Genomic DNA, 19,794 nt, shown 5'->3' with positions numbered 1-19,794 from the left:
TTTGTTCATTTTGTCAGAGTAGGAATCAAAGAAAACAAACTGACAAGAGAAACAATTGGTCTGTTTTGCAGGAGATGGGGCTGGATGGTATTAATGGGCTTCCTCTACAGATTGGGGGTAGGGCAGCAGAGAGCCACTAACAGAACAGCAATGACTGTACTGAGTCTGCACTCTGAGGCTCTGAGAACGCACTGAGTCAGTCCAGGTGGGGGTTGGGGGTGGCCGGATTCTGAGAGACGCTGGCTTTCTGGGGTTTTAATCTTCACCTCTGGTGTTTACACCCTCTCCACCGCTCCTGGCTTGCTGCCAAGACGGAGCATCCACACTGGGGCAAAAGCCCTTTCACAAAAACGACAGAGATCACACCCCTCCCCCTCTGGTCTGAGCTGTGTGAGCTGCCTGTCTTGCTCTGGCTGTCTGCCCTCAGTCTGGGCCCAGTCTGATTGACCCTCCCCCGAGCAAACACAGACCTTTTCTGGCGACTTTCAAGGATGTCTTCTCTTGGTGATAATTTGTGGATTTCTTTCTGGGTCAAGCATTAAGTCAGAGGCTTGTCATGAAGTAAGTTCTGAGAGAAAACGAGGAGCTCAAGCAGCTGTCTGCCTCCACGCCGCCATCTTGGCCGGAAGTCCCTGGAATAAATTCTTAAAACACAAAAGGAAATCATCCCAAATAGGAGAAAAATAGGAGTTGTATCATGTGCAAGAAAAGGGAATTCACTAAGCAATATAGATTTTTTGGAATATTTTATTCTTTCTCAATTACATGTGAAAACAGTTCTTTTTCTTTTCTTTCTTTTCTTTTTTCTTGTAACATTTTATTTACATAACATATACGTGGGTAGTTGTTTACAACATTATCCCTTGCACTCACTTCTGTTCTGATTTTCCCTTCCCTCCCTCCACCCCCTCCCCTAGTTGGCAGGCAATCTTATACAGGTTAAATATGTTACAGTATATCCTAGATACAATATATGAGTGCAGAACAGAACAGTTCTCTTGTTTCCCAGGAAGAGATGGATTCAGAAGGAAAAAATAACCTGGGAAGAAAAAAAAAATGCAAACAGTTTACACTCATTTCCCAGTGTTCTTTCTCTGGGTGTGGCTGATTCTGTCCATCATTAATCAATTGGAATTGCATTAGCTCTTCTCTATGTTGAAGATATCCACTTCCATCAGAATACATCCTCATACAGTATCATTGTTGCAGTGTATAATGATCTCCTAGTTCTGCTCATTTCACTCAGCATCAGTTGATGTAAGTCTCTCCAAGACTCTCTGTATTCCTCCTGCTGGTCATTCCTTACAGAACAAGAATATTCATGTACCACAATTTATTCAGTCATTCTCCAACTGATGGGCAGCCACTCACTTTCCAGTTTCTGCCACCACAAAGAGGGCTGCAACAAACAGTTTGACACAAACAGGAACCTTTCCCTTCTTTAAGATCTCTTTGGGATGTAAGCCCAGTACTAACACTGCTGGGTCAAAGGGTACATGACATTTGATAACTTTTGGGGCATAGTTCCAGACTGCTCTACAGAGTGGTTCCATCCATTCACAAATCCACCAACAATGCATTCATCAGCATTCCTGTTTCCCCACATGCCCTCCAACATTCATCCTTTCCTGTCATCCTATCCAATCTGACAGGTGTGTACAGGTATCTCAGCATTGTCTTTATTTGCATTTCTCTGATAAATAGTGATTTAGAGCAACTTTTCATGCTATTAGAAATGGCTTTAATTTCATCATCTTCTTCATGAAAAGTGTCTCTTCATATCCTTTGATCCTTGACCAGTTGGAGAATGGTTTGGACTTGCATAAATTTGAGTCAGTTCTCCATATATTTTAGAAATGAGGCCTTTATCAGAGCCCTTCAATTTAAAATTTTTCCCAAGTTTATTCCTTCCCTTCTAATATTTTCTTCATTTGTTTTGTTTTTTACTGATTTTCTACCTTGAATATCCACCTGTCTATTAAGCATCTCCAACTAAATGTTTTCCTTCTTTCTTTATTTTTATATTTTGGTGTGAGGTAATTGAAGTGAAGTGCCTTGCCCAGGATCACACCGCTATTAAGTGCTAAGTGTCTGAGGTGGAATTTGAACTCAGGTCCTTATGCCTTCAGGGCCAGTGCTCCATCCCCTCTGCCATCCCATAGATCTTTAAATGGACTCACTCTTCTCTCTCTCCTCCTAACCCCCTTCTCTTTCCCAATATCCCTGTGAGTTTTAAGATTGCTCCCAGTTCCCCATACTCAAAAGCCAGATGTCATCCCTGACTGCTCACTTTCCCTCACTGCCACAGCCAATCTCCTGCCAAGGTCTGTCACCTCTGGAGCACCTCCCTCCTCTCCTCCCTCCCACTTCTTCTCTGATAGCACATTACTGGAACACGGCAGCAGCTGCTCCTTTGTCTCTGCCTCGAGTCTCTCCCAGGCTAGCCCATCTCCCAATCAGAGATCCCAAGGAGCTGCCCACAGGGCGGTTCTGATCCTGTCCCCCCTTCTCCAGTTCCAGCAGCTTCCCAGCCCCTGCAAGGTCAAAGGAAGAATTCTGTTTGCCTTCTACCACCCTCCACAACTCCCCCACATTTCCTTCTGCTCACACTCTGCCTCTCCTGGCCCTATTCTTCCGATTTAGTGACACCTGTTCCTTGAGCCAGAACATTCCATTGCTGGACTCTGGCTGTTTTCCCTGCCTGGACTCCATGCATGGAATTCTCTCCTTCCTCATCTCTGCCTTGCTGATTTCCTTCAGTTCTCACTGAACATCCACCATTTCCTGAAGCCCAAAGGCTTGCTCATCCCATTTAATCCCAGCTCTTTCTCTCTGTCTATTATTTCTAATTGTCCTGTGTTTAGCTTGCTGTACTTAGTTCTTTTTGCACATTATCTGCCCGTTAGGCTGCAAGCTTGTTTTGAGGACAATTTTGAGTGAATAAGGAACTCTGAGTGTTATAAATACCCGCATTCACTCCAAAGGTCATATAAAGGAAGGCATTATCTCTGCATCAAGAGAAAGGACTGATATATAGATGTAGAGAATGATTTCCCCTATATTAACATATTTGCACCTACTGTAAGCCTCTCTAGAGTGGGCGGAGGAAGGAAAAAAACGGGAACAAAAGAAATGCACATGAAAAAGTTATTATATAATTAACCAAAACTTAAAAAAAAAAAGATTGTGAGCTCCTTGAGGGCAGGGCTGTGTTTTGCTCTTCTTTGTACCCCTAGCACTTGGCACAAGGCCAGCTGATTCAGTGTTTAATGGCAGCCTGACAGAAATGTTGAATCAGTTCGTGTCCAGTTGGGAGGAGTATACAAGGGCCGGACAGAAGGGAGTTTTGGTCTGCAGTAGCTTGACTTCCAGGTGGAGAAAGTGAGCTGCCCCAGGGACAGTGATTGGCAGTGAGTGGGTGGAGGTGAGAAACAAGAATCAAACTCCTTTTTTTAAGTTGAAACCAGAAAAGTTTTATTAGATACACAAAGCAAAGGCCGGTGCTGAGGCACCCAGGACCAGGTACAAAGGAGCCCCTGGCCCAGGAGAGACTTCTTTTGAAAACTACAGAGGGGAAGCAGGAAGAGGACAGGTGGGCACAGAAGCCCAAAGTTTTCCTGGCACCATGGCCTGCAAGGCTGGTGGGGCCAGCTCGGGGTGCACGGCTCCCCAGGCCAGGCAGTGAGCAGCAGCAAAGGCTTCTGGGAGTGAGCAGGACTTTGGCCACTGCAGGCTCCTGACCGGCTCCTCTCAGCACAGAGGCTCACTGGGGGTCCAGGGCAGCTGCCTCTTGGTGTGGGTGGAGACCTTGCAGCCTGGTCAGGGTATGGCCCTGGTGAAGGTTGGAGAAAGTGCACACAATGCAGATTTTCTCATTATCTTCTCTGCAGAAAAAGTCCAAGGGCTCCCGATGCTCGGGGCACCATCCCTCCAGCAGGGACTGGGGCTGCTCCAGGCACAGCTTCAGCTCCTTGGCCACCCGAACCATGCTCTGGATCTTCCAGTTGGTGCAGACGTTGGAAGGCTGGGACTGTGGAGGGAGGCAGTTCCGGCAGAAGGTGTCCCCAGACTCCTTGGTCACGGGGTCACTGAAATAGTCCTTGCAGATTGGGCAGGTCAAGAGCTCCTGTAGGCAGCGGGACAGGACCCGGTTAGTTTTAGCTCCTTCCCCACCACGAGTGTCCTGGTTCTCCATGGCCCTTCAGAGGCTCAGCCCCTCAGCTTCTCTCTGGCTCTGCCTTGGCTGGCTGGCTGTGCCTCCAGGAAGGTCTGCCTCTCAGGGTCTGGCTGCTCTGCATTTATATCAGTCCTTATGCCCTCCTCTGAGCACAGCAATTCTCACCTGTGGGAGGTGGCAACTCAGGGAAAGGTGTCAACCACCTTCCCAGAAGCTTCAAGTAGGATTCTCAACCAAAGTACTTCCCAGTGTTTTTTACCCACCCCTCCCACTGTTTTATCTTTTTCCACTTGTCCCCCCTCTCTCCCACTCATCTCACCCACTCTATTGGAATAAATTCTTAAAACAGAAATGGAAATAATCCCAAAGAGGAAAAAATAGAAGTTCCATTATATGGGTGAAAAGGGAATGCACAAATTAATATAGATTTTTTTTGAATATTTTATTTGTTTCTCAATTACATGCGAAAACAGTTCTTTTTATTTTCTTTCTTTTCTTTTTTCTCGTAACATTTTATTTACAGAACATATACCCGGGTAATTTTTTACAACATTATCTCTTGCACTCACTTCTGTTCTGATTTTCCCTTCCCTCCCTCCACCCCCTCCCTGAGATGTCAGGAAATCTTATACAGGTTAAATATGTTTTAGTATATCCTAGATACAATATATGTGTGCAGATCTGAAGAGTTCTCTTGTTTCCCAGGAAGAGATGGATTCAGAAGGAAAAAATAACCTGGGAAGAAAAACAAAAATGCAAACAGTTTACACTCATTTCCCAGTGTTCTTTCTCTGGGTGTGGCTGATTCTGTCTGTCATTGATCAAGTGGAGTTGAATTAGATTTTCTCTTTTTTTAATTTTTTTACTAATTTTATAATTATAACATTTTTGACAGTACATATGCATAGGTAATTTTTTACAACATTATCCCTTGTACTCCCTTCTGTTCCGAATTATTCCCCTCCTTCCCTCCACCCCCTCCCCTAGATGGCAGGCATTCCCATACATGTTAAATATCTTATAGTATATGCTAGGTACAATATATATGTTTAGAACGGAATTATTCTTTTTGTTGTTGTAAAGGAAGAGTTGAATTCAGAAGGAAAAAATAGGCTTGGAAGAAAAACAAAAATGCTCACAGTTTACACTCATTTCCCAGTGTTCCTTTTCTGGATGTAGCTGATTCTGTCCCTCATTGATCAATTGGAATTGGATTAGCTCTTCTCTATGTCGAAGATAGCCACTTCCATCAGCATACATACTCATACAGTATCACTGTTGAAGTGTATAATGATCCCCTAGTTCTGTTCATTTCACTCAGCATCAGTTGATGTAAGTCTCTCCAAGCCTCTCTGTATTCCTCCTGCTGGTCATTTCTTACAGAACAATAATATTCCATAACCTTCATATATCACAATTTACCCAACCATTCTCCAATTGATGGACATCCACTCAGTTTCCAGTTTCTAGCCACTATGAAAAGGGCTGCCACAAACATTTTGGCACATACAGGTCCCTTTCCCTTCTTTAGTATTTCCTTGAGATATAAGCCCAGTAGTAGCAATGCTGGATCAAAGGGTATGCACAATTTGATAACTTTTTGGGGAAATTCCAGATTGCTCTCCAGAACAACTTCTCCAACAATGCATCAGTGTCCCAGTTTTCCCACATCCTCTGCAACAACTTTCCCGTCATCCTAGCCAATCTGACAGGTGTGTACAGGTATCTCAGGATTGCCTTTATTTGCATTTCTCTGATCAATAGTGGTTTAGAGCACCTTTTCATGCCTTTAGAAATGGTTTTCATTTCTTCATCTTCTTCATGAAAGGTGTCTGTTCACATGCTTTGATCCTTGACCAGTTGGAGAATGGCTTGGATTTGCACAAATTTGAGTCAGTTCTCCATATATTTTAGAAATGAGGCCTTTGTCAGAGCCCTTCCAGGTAAAATGTTTTCCCCAGTTCATTCCTTCCCTTCTAATCTTGTCTTCCTTGGTTTTGTTTTCTACCGATTTTCTACCTTGATTATTCACCTGTCTATTAAGCATCTGCAACTAAATGTTTTCTTTCCTTCTTTTATATTTATTTATTGTGTGTGTGTGTGTGTGTGTGTGTGGTAATTGAAGTGAAGTGCCTTGCCCAGGATCACACCGCTATTAAGTGCTAAGTGTCTGAGGTGGAATTTGAACTCAGGTCCTTCTGCCTTCAGGGCCAGTGCTCCATCCCCTTTGCCATCCCATAGATCTTTAAATGGACTCACTCTTCCTCTCTCTCCTCCTAACCCCCTTCTCTTTCCCAATTTCCCTGTGAGTTTTAAGATTACTCCCAGTTCCCCATACTCAAAAGCCAGATGTCATCCCTGACTGCTCACTTTCCCTCACTGCCACAGCCAATCTCCTGCCAAGGTCTGTCACCTCTGGAGCACCTCCCTCCTCTCCTCCCTCCCACTTCTTCTCTGATAGCACATTACTGGAACACGGCAGCAGCTGCTCCTTTGTCTCTGCCTCGAGTCTCTCCCAGGCTAGCCCATCTCCCAATCAGAGATCCCAAGGAGCTGCCCACAGGGCGGTTCTGATCCTGTCCCCCCTTCTCCAGTTCCAGCAGCTTCCCAGCCCCTCCAAGATCAAAGGAAGAATTCTGTTTGCCTTCTACCACCCTCCACAACTCCCCCACATTTCCTTCTGCTCACACTCTGCCTCTCCTGGCCCTATTCCTCCGATTTAGTGACACCTGTTCCTTGAGCCAGAACATTCCATTGCTGGACTCTGGCTGTTTTCCCTGCCTGGACTCCATGCATGGAATTCTCTCCTTCCTCATCTCTGCCTTGCTGATTTCCTTCAGTTCTCACTGAACATCCACCATTTCCTGAAGCCCAAAGGCTTGCTCGTCCCTTTTAATCCCAGCTCTTTCTCTCTGTCTATTATTTCTAATTGTCCTGTGTTTAGCTTGCTGTGCTTAGTTCTTTTTGCACATTATTTGCCCGTTAGACTGCAAGCTTGTTTACAGGACAATTTTGAGTGAATAAGGAACTCTGAGTGTTACAAATACCCGCATTCACTCCAAAGGTCATATAAAGGAAGGCATTATCTCTGCATCCAGAGAAAGGACTGATATATAGATGTACAGAATGATTTTCCCTATATTAACATATTTGGGTCTAATGTAAGCCTCTCTAGGGTGGGGAAGGAAAGAAAAAAAGGGGTAAAATGTGCAGGAAAAAGTTATTATATAATTAGCCACATGTTTAAAAAAAAGATTGTGAGCTCCTTGAGGGCAGGGCTGTGTTTTGCTTTTCTTTGTACCCCTAGCACTTGGCACAAGGCCAGCTGATTCAGTGTTTAACGGCAGCCTGACTGAAATGTTGAATCAGTTCGTGTCCAGTTGGGAGGAGTATACAAGGGCCGGACAGAAGGGAGTTTTTGGTCTGCAGTAGCTTGACTTCCAGGTGGAGAAAGTGAGCTGCCCCAGGGACAGTGATTGGCAGTGTGTGGGTGGAGGTGAGAAACAAGAATCAAACTCCTTTTTTTTAAGTTGAAACCAGAAAAGTTTATTAGATACACAAAGCAAAGGCCGGTGCTGAAGCACCCAGGACCAGGTACAAAGGATCCCCTGGCCCAGGAGAGACTTCTTTTGAAAACTACAGAGGGGAAGCAGGAAGAGGACAGGTAGGCACAGAAGCCCAAAGTTTTCCTGGCACCATGGCCTGCAAGGCTGGTGGGGCCAGCTCGGGGTGCACGGCTCCCCAGGCCAGGCAGTGAGCAGCAGCAAAGGCTTCTGGGAGTGAGCAGGACTTTGGCCACTGCAGGCTCCTGACCGGCTCCTCTCAGCACAGAGGCTCACTGGGGGTCCAGGGCAGCTGCTTCTTGGTGTGGGTGGAGACCTTGCAGCCTGGTCAGGGTATGGCCCTGGTGAAGGTTGGAGAAAGTGCACACAATGCAGATTTTCTCATTATCTTCTCTGCAGAAAAAGTCCAAGGGCTCCCGATGCTCGGGGCACCATCCCTCCAGCAGGGCCTGGGGCTGCTCCAGGCACAGCTTCAGCTCCTTGGCCACCCGAACCATGCTCTGGATCTTCCAGTTGGTGCAGAGGTTGGAAGGCTGGGACTGTGGAGGGAGGCAGTTCCGGCAGAAGGTGTCCCCAGACTCCTTGGTCACGGGGTCACTGAAATAGTCCTTGCAGATTGGGCAGGTCAAGAGCTCCTGTAGGCAGCGGGACAGGACCCGGTTAGTTTTAGCTCCTTCCCCACCACGAGTGTCCTGGTTCTCCATGGCCCTTCAGAGGCTCAGCTCCTCAGCTTGTCTCTGGCTCTGCCTTGGCTGGCTGGTCTGCCTCCAGGAAGGTCTGCCTCTCAGGGTCTGGCTGCTCTGACATTTATATCAGTCATTATCCCCTCCTCTGAGCACAGCAATTCTCACCTGTGGGAGGTGGCAACTCAGGGAAAGGTGTCAACCACCTTTCCAGAAGCTTCAAGTTCCATTCTTAACCAAAGTACTTCACAGTGTTTTTTACCCACCTCACCCACTACTTTATCTTTTTTCAGCCCTTCCCCCTCTCTTTTTACCCATCTCATCCACTATACTGGAATAAATTTTTTTTTAATTTTTATTTAATTTTATAATTATAACTTTTTTTTTTGACAGTACATATGCATGGGTAATTTTTTACAACATTATCCCTTGCACTTACTTCTGTTCAGATTTTTTCCCTTCCTCCCCCAACCCCCTCCCCCAGATGGCAAGCAGTCTTATATATGTTAAATATATTACAGTATATTCTAGATACAATATATGTGTGTAGAACCGAATTTCTTGTGCGCAGGAAGAATTGGATTCAGAAGGTAAAAATAACAGTTTACACTCATTTCCCAGTGTTCCTTTTCTGGATGTAGCTGATTCTGTCCATCATTAATCAATTGGAATTGGATTAGCTCTTCTCTATGTTGAAGATATCCACTTCCATCAGCATACATCCTCATACAGTATCATAGTTGAAGTGTATAATGATCTTCTGGTTCTTTTCGTTTCACTTAGCATCAGTTGATGTAAGTCTCTCCAAGCCTCTCTGTATTTCTCCTGTTGGTCATTTCCTACAGAGCAATAATATTCCATAACCTTCATATACCATAATTTACCCAACCATTCTCCAATTGATGGACATCCATTCATCTTCCAGCTTCTAGCCACTATGAAAAGGGCTGCCACAAACATTTTGGCACATACAGGACCCTTTCCCTTCTCTAGTAGTTCCTTGGGGTATAAGCCCAGTAGTAGTATGGCTGGGTCAAAGGGTATGCACATTTTGATAACTTTTTGGGCATAATTCCAGATTGCTCTCCAGAATGGTTGGATTCTTTCACAACTCCACCAACAATGCATCAGTGTCCCAGTTTACCCACAGCCTCTCCAACATTCATCATTATTTGTTCCTGTCATCTTAGCCAATCTGACAGGTGTGTAATGATATCTCAGAGTTGTCTTAATTTGCATTTCTCTGATCAATAGTGATTTGGAACACTCTTTCATATGAGTGGAAATAGTTTTAATTTCATCATCTGAAAATTGTCTGTTCATATCCTTTGACCATTTATCAATTGGAGAATGGCTTGATTTCTTATAAATTAAAGTCAATTCTCTGTATATTTTGGAGATGAGGCCTTTATCAGAACCTTTAACTGTAAAAATGTTTTCCCAATTTGTTACTTCCCTTCTAATCTTGTTTGCATTAGTTTTGTTTGTGCAGAAACTTTTTAATTTGGTGTAATCAAAATTTTCTATTTTGTGATCAATAATGATCTCTAGTTCTCCCTTGGACACAAACTCCTTCCTCCTCCACAAGTCTGAGAGGTAAACCATCCCATGTTCCTCCAATTTATTTATGATTTCGTTCTTTATGCCTAAATCTTGGACCCATTTTGATCTAATCTTAGTATGTGGTGTTAAATGTGGGTCCATCCCTAGTTTCTGCCATACTAATTTCCAGTTTTCCCAGCAGTTTTTGTCAAATAATGAATTCTTATCCCAAAATTTGGGATCTTTGGGTTTGTCAAACACTAGAATGCTATTTTTATTCTCTATCTTGCCCTGTGAACCTAACCTATGCCACTGATCAACTAGTCTATTTCTTAGCCAATACCAAATGGTTTTGGTGACTGTTGCTTTATAATACAGTTCTAGATCAGGTACAGCTAGGCTACCTTCATTTGATTTTTTTTTTCATTACTTCCCTTGAAATTCTTGACCTTTCATTGTTCCATATGAATTCTGTTCTTATTTTTTCTAGGTTATTAAAATACTTTCTTGGAAGTCTGATTGGTATGGCATTAAATAAATAGATTAGTTTAGGGAATATTGTCATCTTAATTATATTCGCTCGGCCTATCCAAGAGCACTGAATGACTTTCCAATTATTTAAATCTGACTTTATTTTTGTGGCAAGTGTTTTGTAATTTTGCTCATATAATTCCTGACTCTCCTTTGGTAGATATATTCCCAAATATTTTATACTATCGACCGTTATTTTGAATGGAATTTCTCTTTGTATCTCTTTCTGTTGGATTATGTTGGTAATGTATAAAAATGCTGAGGATTTATGTGGATTTATTTTGTATCCTGCAACTTTGCTAAAATTCTGAATTATTTCTAATAGCTTTTTAGCAGAGTGTTTGGGGTTCTCTAAGTATACCATCATGTCATCTGCGAAAAGTGATAGTTTGATTTCCTCGTTTCCTACTCTAATTCCTTGAATCTCTTTCTCGGCTCTTATTGCCGAGGCTAGAGTTTCTAGTACTATATTGAAAAGTAATGGTGATAGTGGACAAACTTGTTTCACTCCTGATCTTATAGGGAAAGGTTCTAGTTTATCGCCATTACATATGATGTTTACTGAAGCTTTTAAATATATGCTCCTTATTATTTTAAGGAATAGTCCATTTATTCCTATACTCTGAAGCGTTTTTAGTAGGAATGGATGTTGGATTTTATCAAATGCTTTTTCTGCATCTACTGAGGTGATCATATGGTTTTTATTAATTTGATTATTAATATGGTCAATTATACTAATAGTTTTCCTAATATTAAACCAGCCCTGCATTCCTAGTATAAATCCCACTTGGTCATAGTGTATTATCCTGGGGATGATATTCTGAAGTCTATTTGCTAATATCTTATTTAAGATTTTAGCATCAATATTCATTAAGGAAATTGGTCTATCGTTTTCTTTCTCAGTTTTCGATCTACCTGGTTTAGGTATCAGTACCATGTCTGTGTCAAAAAAGCAATTTGGTAGGACTCCTTCAATCCTTATTTTTTCAAATAGTTTACATAGCATTGGAGTTAGTTGTTCTTTAAATGTTTGGTAGAATTCACATGTAAATCCATCTGGTCCTGGGGACTTTTTCTTAGGAAGTTGGTTAATAGCTTGGTCTATTTCTTTTTCTGAGATGGGACTATTTAGACTACTTACTTCTTCCTCTGTTAATCTGGGCAAGCTATATTTTTGAAAGTATTCTTCCTTTTTATTTAAATTATCAAATTTATTGGCATAAAGTTGAGCAAAGTAGCTCCTAACTATTGTTCTAATTTCCTCTTCATTAGTGGTGAGTTCACCCTTTTCATTTTCAAGACTAACAATTTGCTTTTTCTCTTTCCTTTTTTTAATCAGGTTTACTAAGGGTTTGTCTATTTTGTTGGTTTTTTCATAGAACCAACTCTTAGTTTTATTAATTAATTCGATAATTTTTTTACTTTCAATTATATTAATCTCACCTTTTATTTTTTGAATTTCAAGTTTTGTATTTGTCTGGGGGTTTTTAATTTGTTCCTTTTCTAGCAATTTTAGTTGTAAGCCCAATTCGTTGGCCCTCTCTTTCTCTATTTTATGCAAGTAGGCCTGTAGAGATATAAAGTTTCCCCTTATTATTGCTTTGGCTGTATCCCACACAATTTGGTATGATGTCTCATTATTGTCATTTTCTTGGGTGAAGTTATTAATTAAGCCTATGATTTGCTGTTTTACCCAATCATTCTTTAGTATAAGATTATTTAGTTTCCAATTATTTTTTGGTCTATTTTCCCCTGGCTTTTTATTAAATGTTATTTTGATTGCATTATGGTCTGAAAAGGATGCATTTACTATTTCTGCCTTACTGCATTTGATTTTGAGGTTTTTATGCCCTAGTATATGATCAATTTTTGTATAGGTTCCATGAACTGCTGAGAAGAAAGTATATTCCTTTCTGTCTCCATTTAGCTTTCGCCAAAGATATCAAACTTTTCTAGTATTCTATTTACCTCTTTGACTTCTTTCTTATTTATTTTGTGGTTTGATTTATCTAATTCTGAGAGTGCAAGGTTGAGATCTCCCACTATTATAGTTTTGCTATCTATTTCCTCTTGCAGCTCTCTTAATTTCTCTTTTAAGAATTTAGATGCTGCACCACTTGGTGCATATATGTTTAATATTGATACTGCTTCATTATTGATGCTGCCCTTTAACAGGATATAATGCCCTTCCTTATCTCTTTTAATTAGATCAATTTTTGTTTTTGCTTGATCTGAGATGAGGATGGCTACTCCTGCTTTTTTGGTTTTGCCTGAAGCATAATAGATTCTGCTCCACCCTTTTACTTTTGGTTTGAATGTCTCACCCTGTTTCAGGTGTTTTTCCTGTAAACAACATATAGTAGGATTCTGACTTTTAATCCAGTCTGCTAACTGCTTCCTCTTTATGAGGCAGTTTGCCCCATTCACATTTATGTTTAGAAAGACTAATTCTATATTGCTTGCCATCCTATTAACCCCTGCTTATGGTTTTCCCCTTTCCTTCCCTCTTACCCCCCTACCCAGTATTAAACTTCTGAACACCACTTGCTTTTCACAGCCCTCCATTTTTAGGATCCCTCCCCCACCTTAAAGATCCTCCCCTTATTTTAGCCCTTTTCCTCGAAATTTCTGTATTCCCTTCCCCTTAGCTTACTCCTTCCCTTTCACTTTTCAATGAAGTAGAAGAAGATTCACCATAAATCGAATATGTCTATTCATGCACACTATGTTCATCTCCCTCCTTTCTTTCTCTCAGATATAATAGGTTACCTTTGCCTCTTCATGAGATGTAGTACCACCACTTTACACTTTATGATATAATTTCCTTTCCACCTCTAGTTTCTAAGACAAATTGTACATATGTTCTTTACATATTTTTTTGGCAGAAGCATAGTTCTCAAATTTTCTTTTTACCTTTTTAGAAATCTCTTGAGTTCTGTATTTGAAGATCAAACCTTTTATGTAGGTCTGGTTTTTTCATCAAAAATAGATGGAATTCATTTATTTCGTTAAATGTCCATCTTCTTCCCTGGAAAACAATGCTCATTCTTGCTGCGTAAGTTATTCTTGGCTGCATACCAAGTTCCTTAGCCTTTCAGAATATCATGTTCCAGGCCCTTCGTTCTTTTAATGTGGATGCTGCTAGATCCTGGGTTATCCTTATTGTGGATCCTCCATATCTGAATTGCTTTTTTCTAGCAGCTTCCAATATCTTTTCCTTTGTCTGATGGTTCTTGAACTTGGCCACTATATTTCTTGGCGTTTTGATTTTAGGGTCCCTTTCAGGAGGTGATCGATGAATTTTTTCAATGTCTATTTTACCCTCTGTTTCCAGAACGTCTGGGCAGTTATCTTTGATAATTTCCTCGAAAATGATGTCCAAGCTCTTTTTTTCCTCACATTTTTCAGGGAGTCCGATTATTCTCAAATTGTCTCTCCTGGATCTGTTTTCCAGGTCTGTTGTCTTTCTAGTAAGGTACTTGACATTCTTTTCAATTGTTTCATTTCTCTGGTTTTGCTTGACTACCTCTTGGTTTCTCCTTGAGTCATTCATTTCTACTTGTTCCAGTCTAATTTTCAATGATTATTTTATTCACTCACTTTTTTTATATCTCTTTGTAATTGTCCAATTGAGTTTTTATCTTCTATGGAATTTTTTTCCAATTTATCCATTTTATTTTTTAGAGAGCTGTTTTCTTTTTCCAGCTCACTAATCCTGTTTTCCTTGGAGTTGTTTACCTTTTCCAGCTCACTAATCTTGTTTCTCAATGATTTGATTTCTTTATCCACTCTGTATTTGAATGCATGGGATGACTTCTACAGGCTCTCTTACCAAGCTTCCCTTTCCTTTTCCCATTTCTCTTCCAGCTCTCTTGTGAGAGCCTTTTTGATTTCCTCTATGAGATTCTTTTGTATTGAGGAGCAGCTCATATCCCTCTTAGGGCATTCATCTGGGGACAGTTTGTTTTTAGTTTCCTCAGTGTTTGAAGTCTGCTCCCTCTCCACACAGAAGCTGTCAATGGTTAGAGCCCTTTTGAATTTTTTGTTCATTTTGTCAGAGTAGGAATCAAGGAAAACAAACTGACAAGAGAAACAATTGGTCTGTTTTTGGGGGGATGGGGCTGGATGGTATTAATGGGCTTCCTCTACAGACTGGGGGTAGGGCAGCAGAGAGCCACTAACAGAACAGCAATGACAGTACTGAGTCTGAGCTCTGAGGCTCTGACAATGCACTGAGTCAGTCCAGGTGGGAGTTGGGGGTGGCCGGATTCTGAGAGACGCTGGCTTTCTGGGGTTTTAATCTTCACCTCCGGTGTTTACACCCTGCTCCTGGCTTGCTGCCAAGACGGACAATCCACTCTGGGGAAAAAGTCTTTTTGCAGAAAAGGCAGAGATCGTATCCCTCCCCCTCTGGTCTGAGCTGTGTGAGCTGTCTGTCTTGCTCTAGCTGCCTGCCCTCAGTCTGCGCCCAGTCTGATTGACCCTCCCCCAAGCAAACACAGACCTTTTCTGGCGACTTTCAAGGATGTCTTCTCTTGGTAATTATTTGTGGATTTCTTTCTGGGTCAAGCATTAAGTCAGAGGCTTGTCATGAAGTAAATTCTGAGAGAAAACGAGGAGCTCAAGCAGCTGTCTGCCTCCACGCCGCCATCTTGGCCGGAAATCCCTGGAATAAATTCTTAAAACACAAAAGGAAATCATCCCAAATAGGAGAAAAATAGGAGTTGTATCATGTGCAAGAAAAGGGAATTCACTAAGCAATATAGATTTTTTGGAATATTTTATTCTTTCTCAATTACATGTGAAAACAGTTCTTTTTCTTTTCTTTCTTTTCTTTTTTCTTGTAACATTTTATTTACAGAACATATACGTGAGTAGTTGTTTACAACATTATCTCTTGCACTCACTTCTGTTCTGATTTTCCCTTCCCTCCCTCCACCCCCTCCCCTAGTTGGCAGACAATCTTATACAGGTTAAATATGTTACAGTATATCCTAGATACAATATATGAGTGCAGAACAGAACAGTTCTCTTGTTTCCCAGGAAGAGATGGATTCAGAAGGAAAAAATAACCTGGGAAGAAAAACAAAAATGCAAACAGTTTACACTCATTTCCCAGTGTTCTTTCTCTGGGTGTGGCTAATTCTGTCCATCATTGATCAAGTGGAGTTGAATTAGATTTTCTCTTTTTTTAAATTTTTTACTAATTTTATAATTATAACATTTTTGACAGTACATATGCATAGGTAATTTTTTACAACATTATTCCCTTGTACTCCCTTCTGTTCCGAATTATTCCCCTCCTTCTCTTCACCCCCTCCCCTAGATGGCAGGCATTCCCATACATGTTAAATATCTTATAGTATATGCTAGGTACAATATATATGTTTAGAACGGAATTATTCTTGTTGTTGTTGTAAAGGAAGAGTTGGATTCAGAAGGAAAAAATAGGCTTGGAAGAAAAACAAAAATGTAAACAGTTTACAGTCATTTCCCAGTGTTCCTTCTCTGGATGTAGCTGATTCTGTCCCTCATTGATCAATTGGAATTGGATTAGCTCTTCTCTATGTTGAAGATATCCACTTCCATCAGAATACATCCTCATACAGTATCATTGTTGAAGTGTATAATGATCTCCTCGTCCTGCTCATTTCACTCAGCATCAGTTGATGTAAGTCTCTCCAAGCCTCTCTGTATTCATCCTGCTGGTCATTTCTTACAGAACAATAATATTCCATAACCTTCATATACCATAATTTACCCAACCATTCTCCAATTGATGGACATCCACTCAGTTTCCAGTTTCTGCCACTATGAAAAGGGCTGCCACAAACATTTTGGCACATACAGGTCCCTTTCCCTTCTTAGTATTTCCTTGAGATATAAGCCCAGTAGTAGCAATGCTGGATCAAAGGGTATGCACAATTTGATAACTTTTTGGGGAAATTCCAGATTGCTCTCCAGAACAACTTCTCCAACAATGCATCAGTGTCCCAGTTTTCCCACATCCTCTGCAACATTCATCCTTTCCTGTCATCCTAGCCAATCTGACAGGGGTGTACAGGTATCTCAGGATTGCCTTTATTTGCATTTCTCTGATCAATAGTGGTTTAGAGCACCTTTTCATGCCTTTAGAAATGGTTTTCATTTCTTCATCTTCTTCATGAAAGGTGTCTGTTCACATGCTTTGATCCTTGACCAGTTGGAGAATGGCTTGGATTTGCAAAAATTTGAGTCAGTTCTCCATATATTTTAGAAATAAGGCCTTTGTCAGAGCCCTTCCAGGTAAAATGTTTTCCCCAGTTCATTCCTTCCCTTCTAATCTTGTCTTCATTAGTTTTGTTTTCTACCGATTTTCTATCTTGATTATTCACCTGTCTATTAAGCAACTGCAACTAAATGTTTTCTTTCCTTCTTTTGTATTTATTTATTTTGTGTGTGTGTGTGTGTGTGTGTGTGTGTGTGTGTGTGTGTGTGTGTGTGTGTGTGTGTAAATTGAAGTGAAGTGCCTTGCCCAGGATCACACCGCTATTAAGTGCTAAGTGTCTGAGGTGGAATTTGAACTCAGGTCCTTCTGCCTTCAGGGCCAGTGCTCCATCCCCTCTGCCATCCCATAGATCTTTAAATGGACTCACTCTTCCTCTCTCTCCTCCTAACCCCCTTCTCTTTCCCAATTTCCCTGTGAGTTTTAAGATTACTCCCAGTTCCCTATACTCAAAAGCCAGATGTCATCCCTGACTGCTCACTTTCCCTCACTGCCACAGCCAATCTCCTGCCAAGGTCTGTCACCTCTGGAGCATCTCCCTCCTCTCCTCCCTCCCACTTCTTCTCTGATAGCACATTACTGTAACACGGCAGCAGCTGCTCCTTTGTCTCTGCCTCGAGTCTCTCCCAGGCTAGCCCATCTCCCAATCAGAGATCCCAAGGAGCTGCCCACAGGGCGGTTCTGATCCTGTCCCCCCTTCTCCAGTTCCAGCAGCTTCCCAGCCCCTCCAAGATCAAAGGAAGAATTCTGTTTGCCTCCTAAACCCCTCCACAACTCCCCCACCATTTCCTTCTGCTCACACTCTGCCTCTCCTGGCCCTATTCCTCCAATTTAGTGACACCTGTTCCTTGAGCCAGAACATTCCATTGCTGGACTCTGGCTGTTTTCCCTGCCTGGACTCCATGCATGGAATTCTCTCCTTCCTCATCTCTGCCTTGCTGATTTCCTTCAGTTCTCACTGAACATCCACCATTTCCTGAAGCCCAAAGGCTTGCTCATCCCATTTAATCCCAGCTCTTTCTCTCTGTCAATTATTTCTAATTGTCCTGTGTTTAGCTTGCTGTACTTAGTTCTTTTTGCACATTATCTGCCCGTTAGGCTGCAAGCTTGTTTACAGGACAATTTTGAGTGAATAAGGAACTCTGAGTGTTACAAATACCCGCATTCACTCCAAAGATCATATAAAGGAAGGCATTATCTCTGCATCCAGAGAAAGGACTGATATATAGATGTAGAGAATGATTTTCCCTATATTAACATATTTGGGTCTAATGTAAGCCTCTCTAGGGTGGGGAAAGAAAGAAAAAAAAGGGGGGAAATGTGCAGGAAAATGTTATTATATAATTAGCCACATGTTTAAAAAAAAGATTGTGAGATCCTTGAGGGTAGGGCTGTGTTTTGCTTTTCTTTGTTCCCCTAGCACTTGGCACAAGGCCAGCTGATTCAGTGTTTAACGGCAGTCTGACTGAAATGTTGAATCAGTTCGTGTCCAGTTGGGAGGAGTATACAAGGGCCGGACAGAAGGGAGTTTTTGTTCTGGAATAGCTTGACTTCCAGGTGGAGAAAGTGAGCTGCCCCAGGGACAGTGATTGGCAGTGAGTGGGTGGAGGTGAGAAACAAGAATCAAACTCCTTTTTTTAAGTTGAAACCAGAAAAGTTTATTAGATACACAAAGCAAAGGCCGGTGCTGAGGCACCCAGGACCAGGTACAAAGGAGCCCTTGGCCCAGGAGAGACTTCTTTTGAAAACTACAGAGGGGAAGCAGGAAGAGGACAGGTGGGCACAGAAGCCCAAAGTTTTCCTGGCACCATGGCCTGCAAGGCTGGTGGGGCCAGCTCGGGCTGCACGGCTCCCCAGGCCAGGCAGTGAGCAGCAGCAAAGGCTTCTGGGAGTGAGCAGGACTTTGGCCACTGCAGGCTCCTGACCGGCTCCTCTCAGCACAGAGGCTCACTGAGGGTCCAGGGCAGCTGCCTCTTGGTGTGGGTGGAGACCTTGCAGCCTGGTCAGGGTATGGCCCTGGTGAAGGTTGGAGAAAGTGCACACAATGCAGATTTTCTCATTATCTTCTCTGCAGAAAAAGTCCAAGGGCTCCCGATGCTCGGGGCACCATCCCTCCAGCAGGGCCTGGGGCTGCTCCAGGCACAGCTTCAGCTCCTTGGCCACCCGAACCATGCTCTGGATCTTCCAGTTGGTGCAGACGTTGGAAGGCTGGGACTGTGGAGGGAGGCAGTTCCGGCAGAAGGTGTCCCCAGACTCCTTGGTCACGGGGTCACTGAAATAGTCCTTGCAGATTGGGCAGGTCAAGAGCTCCTGTAGGCAGCGGGACAGGACCCGGTTAGTTTTAGCTCCTTCCCCACCACGAGTGTCCTGGTTCTCCATGGCCCTTCGGAGGCTCAGCCCCTCAGCTTCTCTCTGGCTCTGCCTTGGCTGGCTGGCTCTGCCTCCAGGAAGGTCTGCCTCTCAGGGTCTGGCTGCTCTGCATTTATATCAGTCCTTATCCCCTCCTCTGAGCACAGCAATTCTCACCTGTGGGAGGTGGCAACTCAGGGAAAGGTGTCAACCACCTTTGCAGAAGCTTCAAGTAGGATTCTCAACCAAAGTACTTCCCAGTGTTTTTTACCCACCCCAGCCACTGCTTTATCTTTTTTCACCCCTTCCCCCCTCTCTCTTTTTATCCATCTCACCCACTATACTGGAATAAATTTTTAAGACACAAAAGAAAATAATCCCAACCAGGAGAAAAATAGGAGTTGTATAATATGGATGAAAAGGGAATTTACAAACCAATATAGATTTTTTGAATATTTTATTTATTTTTCTAATTACATTTGAAAACAGTTCTTCTTCTTTTCTTTTTTTTTTTTTATTTTGTATTGTAGCTTTTTTATTGACAGTACATATGCATGGGTAATTTTTTACAACATTATCCCTTGCACTCACTTCTGTTCTGATTTTCCCTTCCCTCCCTCCATTCCCTCCCTTAGATGGCAGGCAATCTTATACAGGTTAAATATGTTATAGTATATTCTAGAT

This window comes from Sminthopsis crassicaudata, chromosome 2 (genome assembly GCF_048593235.1).
Source record: "Sminthopsis crassicaudata isolate SCR6 chromosome 2, ASM4859323v1, whole genome shotgun sequence".
Lineage (NCBI taxonomy): Eukaryota > Metazoa > Chordata > Mammalia > Dasyuromorphia > Dasyuridae > Sminthopsis > Sminthopsis crassicaudata.
Note: the sequence above shows the minus strand (reverse complement) of the source record.